The sequence below is a fragment of the Stigmatopora argus genome, chromosome 14 (genome assembly GCF_051989625.1).
Source record: "Stigmatopora argus isolate UIUO_Sarg chromosome 14, RoL_Sarg_1.0, whole genome shotgun sequence".
In the NCBI taxonomy this organism is placed as follows: domain Eukaryota; kingdom Metazoa; phylum Chordata; class Actinopteri; order Syngnathiformes; family Syngnathidae; genus Stigmatopora; species Stigmatopora argus.
This window is the reverse complement of record NC_135400.1, coordinates 11,826,982-11,837,419: the sequence shown is the minus strand read 5'-3', so window position 1 is coordinate 11,837,419 and position 10,438 is coordinate 11,826,982. Positions and strand designations below refer to the sequence as shown.

At 38.6% G+C, this 10,438-nt stretch overlaps 1 long non-coding RNA gene across 1 annotated transcript; it reads left to right on the top strand.

Moving 5' to 3' along the window:
• Positions 1–8,486: 8,486 nt before the first annotated feature.
• LOC144088769 (uncharacterized) lies at positions 8,487–9,768 on the top strand. The gene is made up of 2 exons (XR_013304939.1): positions 8,487–8,969; positions 9,004–9,768. It is a non-coding gene; the product is annotated as an uncharacterized LOC144088769 (long non-coding RNA).
• The last annotated feature ends 670 nt before the right edge of the window (positions 9,769–10,438 follow it).

The window sequence follows — 10,438 nt, the reverse complement described above, 5'->3', positions numbered from 1 at the left end:
TTGCTTTGGTCAATTGGTAACTTTAACAGGGAAGTCATGTGTTCACAAACAGCCTGTTGTGAGGTAAGAGGTTATCTATTTTTGTTTTTCTAGCTGAGGCTTTTGCCAATTGTCACACTTGTTTACGCTAGTAAGAAATCTGTGGGGAATAAAATAATGCATAAAACATACCCGCAACAGTACGCAAGCAAGTTGAACCGAATGTGTAAAACCAAAACAGTTCAATACATCCACATGAAGCTTTTGACTCCTAGTAAATAATACCATATTTTATTAAATTCATTGTAGGCTGCAGAATCCAAATATCCCACCATTGACTAAATAATTTATATAGTAGTAGTGATTTACACTCCCAACTAATCATCTTTTGTGTTTATTCCAGGTACAACATTTCAAAATGTCAGCTTTTCCTTTGAAAACTTGCCTCTGATACGGCGACGCAATTGGATGTGTGATCCAAAAGGTAAGAGGTTTTTTTTTCCCCCAATATTCGCATCACTGCTCCTTGTTGAAACCACCCGGTGACCACTGCGGTGGTCTGCACAAAGGTGCCAATGCTGATTTACAGTTCAAAAGTCTGGCAGGAACTTTGAAACACACCTAACGGAAGTACTCTGATTTATCATGTGTAAAAAATTTGATTATTATATCAGGGCTGCCAGAATTTTTTTAGCATTTTGATGGCCAATTTTTAGAAATATGCTCACGTATACATCACAATATTTTCTATTGTGTTATTCTAGGGCTCAACATTATAGCTGTAAATCTGCATTGTGTTATTTAACATTATTTGTATAAACTTTCTCAACTATTTTCGTGTACTTTTGTAAAAATATGACTGACTGGATGCTTCTCAAACGTAAAACTGTGACTCATGTTGAAAATTGACTTTTTGTCATAAGATTGCGACAATACTGCTTTATTGATCGATTGATCATTTCCCATGATGCCTTTGCGCATTTATTGCCTGCTTGTTCTTTCGTATCTCTGTTTTATAACCCACTGAAATTGAAAATAACGTCGACACACTTTCTCATTGTGACATTGGCTGCCATTGATGCCCAATCTATTTGAGTCGGGAGAGGCTGACAGCAAATGATCGCCGCCAATCCTTCCCACTGCAAATGGATTGGACTTCTATCATCATCAATGGCAGCAAATTAGTTACTAAGTACATAGTCGAGCGAATGTGTGTAAAACTGGAGTCTGAGTCGGCAAGGGATTGCACACTCTGGTCACGTTTTGCAGATGAAGTGTATTCTTGCACAAACAGGCATAGTACGTACACACAAACAATCTTGCAAATGCCCCTTGACACGTACAGACTGGGCGGAATGAATCTAATATGAATCTTCATAGCAGCTTGTTGACTAAATCAGTGCTGGCCATCTGCACCAAATAAGAATATTATCACCGGATGGATATTGAACGTCCGTTTAGGGCTTCCAGGAAATATTTATGCTTAAGCATAAAACGGCATTTCAGGGTATTCCTATTACAATGCAGAATACAGCAGGTATGCCTTAAGAGGAAACTTGATGACGTACGAGCTAATAAAATGTGATTCCTCTACCTGGGATTGTGCAAAATGATAAAAATAGTTATTCACATGAATTGGATTCTAAGTATTTAATGCGAATGGCCAATGTATTGTTAAACTAGGCTATACTGCCATTTTATGCACTTGACTGAAGGCTGTACCGTCCAGATTTGATTATATTTCTGAAAAATATGACGAGCCACAAATGACTCAAAACTGCAGGTTTCCATTTTTTTTTTTTGCTTGTAATGATTGCATATTAGAGGGCAGCTTGTCTTACTGGTCAGTCTGAAATCAAGCATTTTGACTTTAAAAACCAGGTCGTGATTTTAAAGTAGGACAATTAAATTCTCTATAGTACCTTGAATTTGTCTTCTCAAATCTTGTCAGTCAACGCTAACTAATTTTCTTTTCCCATAATGCTACAAAGCATCGGGTGGGCACGTTCTTCCCCATAGTGTCAATCAAATTGTTGCAAATGATGTTGTAAACTTCACGCTAGCATAGCAGCTTTGTTGGGCAAACAATTTTCTGAAATGGCACTGCAGGTCTGCACTTAACAAGTCTGCAGGTGTCTGAAAATATCTTGCCTACTTACAAATGTAGCCTCAGAAAAATGTATAGCATTTGCTTTCAAAGACCGAGAAAATGCAGTGGATTATTATTAAAAATAAATAAATAAAAAAGCATAGAGTGGAAGAGTGTTAAAGCATCTCATCCAGCTCATCTATGAAATTCAGATCTGTAAAACATAATGACAGATCCCTTTAAGATTGTTTTTGATTTCAAACAGCACATCTTTTAATGTAAGAGCCGTATTAGTCACGGAATAAGTTCGAGAGTTTGACTTATTTCCTTCTCGATTGCGTATCTCGCCAGCAACACTCAAGTTAGTGCGACTGGAAGACGCACTTGATAAATGCTCAACTCCTCATTTTTACTGCCAAACTAAATCTCCCGCAATCCCGGGTGGAAGTGTTTTAAGTTTGATAGGGGAGTCAAGCAAGGAGAAGCTCTCAATCCCCGCTGACTTCCTAACCCCGCCTCCCCGCGACTGAAAGGGCTTAAAGAAGTCGAAGGAACTTCACCCCCGTGCTCACCAGTTGCAGCATAAAAGGGAAATACAATTCCATCACGTCAACTTTGAAGCGAGCGATGTCATCCCTGCACTCACAAGTCTTGAAGTGAAGACGGCGGGAGATAAAGTTGCCATGGTGATAGTGTGTCCCTTATACCCGGGGGACCCGCCATATTGTTCATTCTCTAGGCTTTTCCTGGCCTTTTGCACTCCGTGCCACGCTGAAAATTCATCACGCTTGACATTTAGACCACAGTTGCGTCCAAAAGATGCACGGGTTGACGACCCTGTTGGCGATAACCGTTAATCCACCTGGATCATGTTTCAGTCAGTGGATATTGTAGTTCAGTCCAGAGGCGGTGTGGACACTCCGGGAGGAGCTGATTCACTGACATTGATGGCAAGAGATGGGCGGCCAATCCATTTTGGTTTGAAGGTCTCCATGTGGAAATTGCCCAAAGCATGCAGAATAGGCTGGTTGAACACTCTAATGCATAGGTGTCCAAGTGGCGGCCCGGGGGCCAAATGTGGCCCGCTGCATCATTTTGTGCGGCCCGAGAAAGTAAATCATGAGTGCCGACTTTCTGTTTTAGGATCAAATTCAGATGATTATAGATGTACATTACATTTCCTGATTTTCCCCATTTTAAAATCATTCATTGTTTTTAGTTCAAACCGCATTTTGTAAGATCTAAAAATAAATACATAGATATTTTCCACTTTAATATTGAACATAATTTAAAAAGATATTTTGTTTCCATTTGAAATGAAAAACATGATTAAAATAAAATGTCCATTACTAAAAAAAGCTTAAATAAACATAGCTTTAGATCTATAAAAACTGACTCTTTAGGGCTTTTGATACAGTTCTTTTAATCCAATTTTTACTAAAAAGCAGGGTTTAAACATGAACTTAGTGTTTACATAAACATTCATAAATGGGTAACTGTCAGAAACACAGTTTTGAAAGGGTTATTGGCTGCGTAGAAATGTGGCCATTGTCTCTGTATAAATGACGCAAGTAATCCATTATGTTAAAAAAATAGAATACTAAATGAACGGTTCAACTCGTGACTTTCCATTTTAGTACGTATGTGCAATAAGCTTGCTTGTAAGTATTTTACTGAAATTTAATTTTGATAAAGCCTTTGGGCATTTTAATTAACTGGCTACAAGTACTTTACTGTCATTGTATTTTATTGCGTTTTATTCAATCGTTAAATGATATCTCCACTCTCCACAAGTTTGATAGCCATTGACGTTGACAGATGTCTGATACATTTCAACTTGGAAGGTTTGTCAGTGATTAGATAGATTGAATGTGTATTGACGTCAATGGCACGGAGACATTCTCTGCTCTAAATAAAACATCTTCAGTTTCATACTATTCCAAGATCTGTCAATTTTCCCATTCGAGTCTATCTTATACCCCAATAGACATTTTGCTAACATATCCAATGCGCTTATCTAATGCAAGATGGATTAAAACAAAAAAAAACAAGATTATATTTAGTACTACATGTGGCGTGATAGCCTCTAAATGATTATTTATCAAGCACATTTAATGACATAGATACGACAATGTGCAGACTGAGATGCTATTGAGTGGATTTCAATCCAAGTGGTAAAAATAGAATTTATTGAATGAGTACTGCAAACGTATTCAGCATGTCCTTGAAGCTGCTCAGCATTAACCAATCACAGGACATTTTGTGCTTGTAATACAAGAACGATTTTGGGGCTTTTGCCTCCAATGTTTTCCTCTGCAAAGAGAGTTTCATTCTCTAGTAAGATGTAGCATATAATATAAGAAAAGTGGCAGTATGAAACATGCAGTTCAAATCTAGATTTTCTGCTATCAGATCCAGAATTGCCTCTTATTTTTTTTAAAGTGGGAAATGGCCTATGAAACTGCTCTACTGGCCAATACAATAAATAAATGTTTGCTTTATTGTAAAAGAAACCTCTTTTGTGATAGAGTTCAGCTAGAAAAGAAACTTGTTTGAAAAGTGCTGTTGCGAAAAGCGTTTTCCAAAGTAAGATGCTGAAACTACACAAAACTAAGGAAAAACTCTCATTTCGACTCGAATGGCCCTGAAAAGGTCAGGTTTTGATTAAAAATAGGTCAGCTTTGCTGAGCAGCAGTTGGCTCGGGATCGAGAAGGGGGTGGAGCTACGACTTTGGCAGCGTTGGCACCTGCAGATTGAGCCGCGTGTGCAACGTTGCCAAATGATGTTGTCAGAGAGCCTGACTCAAATCAACAGCGTTGGCTTTTGCAAACTTTTAGAGCTCTTCATTGCTGGATTTGGGATGCAAGATGGATGCAAATTAAAAATTCAATCTACACAGACGGTTAGCCTGAACCAATGAATTGTCTGTTGAATTGGAATATTTAGTTTAGTTTATATTTATTTTGTAATCATTTCTATTTATTAATATTATTATCTCTATAGTTTTTATTTCATTCAATAACGAGTAAATTTATGTTAATGTGAAAATTGTCTTTGTAAAGACCCTAAAGATAAAAAAAAATAGATTTTTACATATTTTATGCATACATTTTTCTATATTTTTATTATACACAAGATTTTTTTTCTTGAAATCCTGCAAATATTATTTGCCTCTTAAATAGTTATTTGCCGATATTAACCCTCGCATTGCCAAACACGATATTTTGTTGTTGATTAAGGGACTTTCATCTCCACATGATTTTTTTTCTAATTGAACATATTTTTTTTCAAAAGGCCATAGTTTGAACACCTCTGTGATTGATGGAAAATGATCAGATTTTAAATTGACCACTCAGTAACTTTGACATAACACTTAAATCATTGAAACTAAGATTAGATCAATAATAATCTTCCTACTGTTAAAATATTAATAATAATCAACTGCCATTGACAGCATTAGACATCTACTTAAATGGACTGGAAGTACTATATCACCATCAATGTTAGCTAAAGAGTTTAACATGCTGGTGGATTTAACAGGCAGTTGAATTTGAATTCATGATGGAATATGTAGAACTCCCTCAGAGGAACTTTTTTCTTCTTCTTCTGAAAACACTTCAACTTTTCACACAAACTGAATTTATTTAGTGTGAGAATGAGGCGGGGTCATGCCCACAGCGTATGCTTCCTGATGCAAGTATTCACTTTTTCACACGGCTGCTGATGCCAAAACGACGCGCGCTTACATGCCACTGTTAGCCCATCTGCCTGCATGCCATTAATAAGAAAACTTGCCCAGGTGTTGTTTGCATTCATGTCAAACTTTGCCACAGAAATCTGTGGGCGGAATGTCAAGCGTATGTGAGAGGACGCGTTGGGTGTCTTAACGTTCAAGCTGCTGTGTATTTGCATAATGGGGCACGGTGAAATTGGGGGATTTTATCGTCCCGCATGCCTTAAGTTTTTGTCATTTTTTGCTGCTGGCGTGCTGAGGTGTTTTTCAGAATTTTTATTAGAATTTTCTTTTTTTATTAATTCTTACAGCGCGCTTATGTATTTAACTTATTGACTGCCATTGACCGGGGTTGATGTCCAACCCATTTTGACTGGGAGGGGTGAACAATTGATGTTGAATATTAAGAAAAATAATCTATTTTAGATGGTAACTTGGAGTAGTGCTCAGTGTATATATATTTTTTAACCTTGTACTGATCTATTAAGCATCTTAAGGAGACTACTAACTCATTTGTTGCTTGTTAATACATGAAATATGTTTGAGGTGAGCAATTGAATGCTGATTTTTTTTTAGTTATAGGCAGAAACTCTTGTTTGGATTGTTGTCAGGGATTTTGTTTTAGACCTGTTTTGAAATTTTGACTCATCATGGCCCATCCTTAGCATTATATACAAGACTTCCTTGTTAGTCAGTTGTTTTCCATTTTAGCATGGACCAATACCACAATGCCTTTTAACATGCATAATTCCCGGATCCCACAATGCACTAAACGACCTGGTGACGAAATGGAGACCCTAATTTACGGAAGCGATCGATGTTTCCATCCATTTTGATTGTATCCATCGATGTTTTTACGACAACATGAAACGTTTGTTTAAATGCTGTTAACTGATTTGTAGTCACAGATGAGAGAGTGCAATTGTTTTTTATCTGGATGGGCTGGCTCCAATTCAAATGGATTAAATGTCCATTACCGTAAATGGCCCTGAAAGATGCTCATTCATAATGCCTCCTTATCCATTTTTTTCCATTTGAAATTTCTGAAAGGAAGGCGAAATCTCCACCCGCTGAGACGCGTGTCTTGAGGTGGTGTTTGCGTCATTCTTAGCACGCTCTCCACGTCACGTCCATCTTCTGGCCCAGTTATTGCCCATCAGTTTGACTTCTCACGTCAAGACAAAATAACCTTCTGGCCGCTTGGGAAATCCAACAGGATGTTTGCCGGGTCACCGTTACCACAGAAACTTTGATTGTCATAACGCCAACTGTGAGGACTTTTATCGTTGGCTAATTCGGTGGAATAATATCATCTTACTCAAATATGCATGTCATTGATTTGACAAGAATGTGTGAAGTAGTCTTTGGGATTTGAGGGCCAATGAAATGTTAAGGGAACCCATGCTAAGAATACCAATGACTAGAAAGGGTAAGGCACAAAGCCGTTTCCTAAAGGGGCTTCACTTAAAACCTTAGCTACGTTTCTATCTTTCTTTTTCTTTGCCACTCGTTCGGGAATTTATTAACCTATTTCCACTCGAGCTGAGCCATAATGTTTAAAAAGAGGGAATGCAAATGGCATCATAATTGATACTTGGCCCATTTTGATTCCAATGCTCCTGCATAGATAAAATGTTAAGCCCAGGGAATTTTGACAAGAATGTATCAGTAAATTGTGGCATTTTTTTTAAACTAATAGCAAAATATAAACAATAGAATAGACAAACAAAGTATTTTTTTCAAAAGGATTCCCTCCCAGTTTATACCCATATGGTTAAAATCTCACCAGAATCATGTTTTTTTTTAAATCTTTTTCTCCCCAAATACTGTTTGACAAACTTCCATAATATAATTAGCCATTTTTCTGTCTTACAATTCTGAATTTTCCAAAAGGCGGTAAATTTCCCATCTTTGCGCAAATGTGTGCTTTCCACTCTGATGTAAATTTGCGAGTTGTACGTTTGAATTTCCAATCGGAACCTCCACTGTTTGTTCCTGGCAGCAGCTGTGAACGTCGCACTGCTTTAGCATTCTTTTTGTCCTCACAGCCGCACACAGGCTCATCACATATTCTTTATTATTGCTCCCCCTGAGGCGTTGAGAGTACACTGAACACTGACCCGCACTGGCTTTCTCCTTTCGCCTGCTCTAATTCCTAATTTTATCTGCAAGTTGCTCGCTCAATTCAAGCCGCTGGAGTCCGTCCTTTATTTGTATTGACATAGGAGTGCACGACATCGTGGCTTCCTTGTTGGTCTCTTACCAACTCTTCATTCTTCCCTGCGTGTCTTGTTAGCATGGATACCTGAAATATACTCACCCTGTATTGGTTTGTGTTACGATTCGAGCCACGCTGCCAACAGAAAATAAATAGCAAGTTCTGGCAAATGGTATATATTTTTTTCCTGCTCTTTGACTTGTGAATTGTTGGCCATCCATTGCTGGATCTCAACATGCTCATTAAATTGCTGTTCGCTTTGGTCTGTTGATCTAGTCTATTTGCTTAAGTGTTGAGATGTTTGAATATATATTTTTTTGCGCTTTTAAAAGATCTATTTTAAGGTAGTGGCAGTGGTAGTGGTTTGAGATATGTGGTGCAACTTGGATTTATTTATTTGACTATGGTTTGGGGAAAATAACTATTGTTATTGTTTTGGTTATTGTTTTGGTGGTTTTGGCTGTTCATTTTCCGGTCTCTTTGCGTTCGATGGCTTTCCTGTGATTTTTGCTGCATTCTGCCCCCAAAAGCCAAGGGCTCCTTGTGTGATGGGAATTTTTGGAACGTTTGACCGTTTACAAAACGTCCGAGTTTATTGATGTGTTTGTGTAATATTTTACATTTCTACATCACTCATACCTGTCAACCTGGGCCAATTCCTCCCCGTATTAATGATTGGAATTCCCCGTATTAAGCAATAGAAAACCGTACAAATGCAACGCGGCACATATTTACTCACATAGGGTGCACGTAAAAGTGTTATGGTCGCGCCGCGTTGTCGTGACGCGACCGTGAATGTATTCGGACCCAAGCGCTATGACTCATAGCTGCTTAAATAACGAAACAGGAAATGATCATTAATCATTTCCTGTTTCGTGTGAAAGGGGAATGCGTGTGCGCATATCATGCTTAAAGCATGACAATATTAGCAGTTGACGATGACGTTTTCGTCTGCTACCAGTGACCGAGACGATCCGGATTAGAGCCGAAATGCGTCAAACGAGATCCGTTTTACAAAAAACGTACTTTAAAAAAATCCCGTACAAAAGTTGTTATACGGCGTACACAATTTGAAATGATCAAAAAACGTATAAGTTGACAGGTATGCAATTGCCACTGGTAGAGTTGCAATATACATTATAAACATTCCATCATAGCTTTAATTCTATGCATCGAATCTGTTTAGACACTAATTATCTCGTGCCTACTAATATTCATTATTTTTGGAATTTTCCACTGCCTACTATTATTCCGGTGCCTACTTTTATTAATTCATTTGGAATTTTCCACTCCCTACTATTATTTCAGTGCCTACTATTATTCGGGTCTTCATAGTAGTCTTATGGGATGCTTTGTCATCCTTCATATGTCCAGCGCTTCAATTTCTTCGAGGCGCTCGCTCGCTCTTCAATGGTCAAACGTTTGAAATAGGTCCAAAAAAGTGTTCAACTGGCTGCTTTGTCAGCAAAGACATAGCTGACAAAGTTGAATCAACGGGGGTTGGGTCAGTGTCGGTGGGGGCAGCTTTTCGTTCCAGCCATCCTGCACCGACCGAGCTGACTGACAAACTTGAAGCAACGGGGGTTGGGCAAGAGAAGCACCTGACGCCAATTCACTGATTGCACTCGCAGGACACTAGTATTGTGGAAAGCTTTGCTCTGTCCAGGTTGAAACCAAAGCACTCACTTTTGCCCTTTTTTTTTTTTAATTTGCCTAGCCCTGTTAAATAAATGCCTAGTCTTATGGGATTCTTTGTCATCCTTCATATGTCCAACGCTTCAATTTCTTCGAGGCGCTCGCTCGTTCTTCAATGGTCAAACGTTTGAAATAGGTCAAAAAAAAAGTGTTGAACTGGCTGCTTTGTGTTCTCCAAGTCATTCAGCAAAGACATAGCTGACAAAGTTGAATCAACGGGGGTTGGGTCGGTGTCGGTGGGGAGGGAGCAGCTTTCCGTTCAAGTCATCCAGCAGCCACCGAGCTGAGCTGACTGACAAACTTGAAGCAACGGGGGTTGGGCTGCGACAAGTACCTGACGCCAATCCACTGATTGCACTCGCAGGACACTAGTATTGTGGAAAGCTTGCTCTTTAGGAAAAGCTACATTTTGTGGAATCGTTTGAAAGGAAAGCCTAGTCTTATGGGATGCTACGCCTTTATATCAAATCAAAAGTCTTTAAGGTTCTTTTTGGTTCAATGCACTTTAATTTTTTTTGTTTACTTGACAGCCATTGATGATGTGAGAAATTGCTCATTGGACATTTCAGGCTGTGATTGGCAGCAAATGGATCAATCATGTACATGGATCCAATTGCTTTGGATTACTTTGCAGATGTTGGCATATGGTAATTTTATCTTTGCAGCGGCTTATTAATCAGTAGTCAAGGTTGAGGAACCCATTTGGATTGGAAAACATATGAC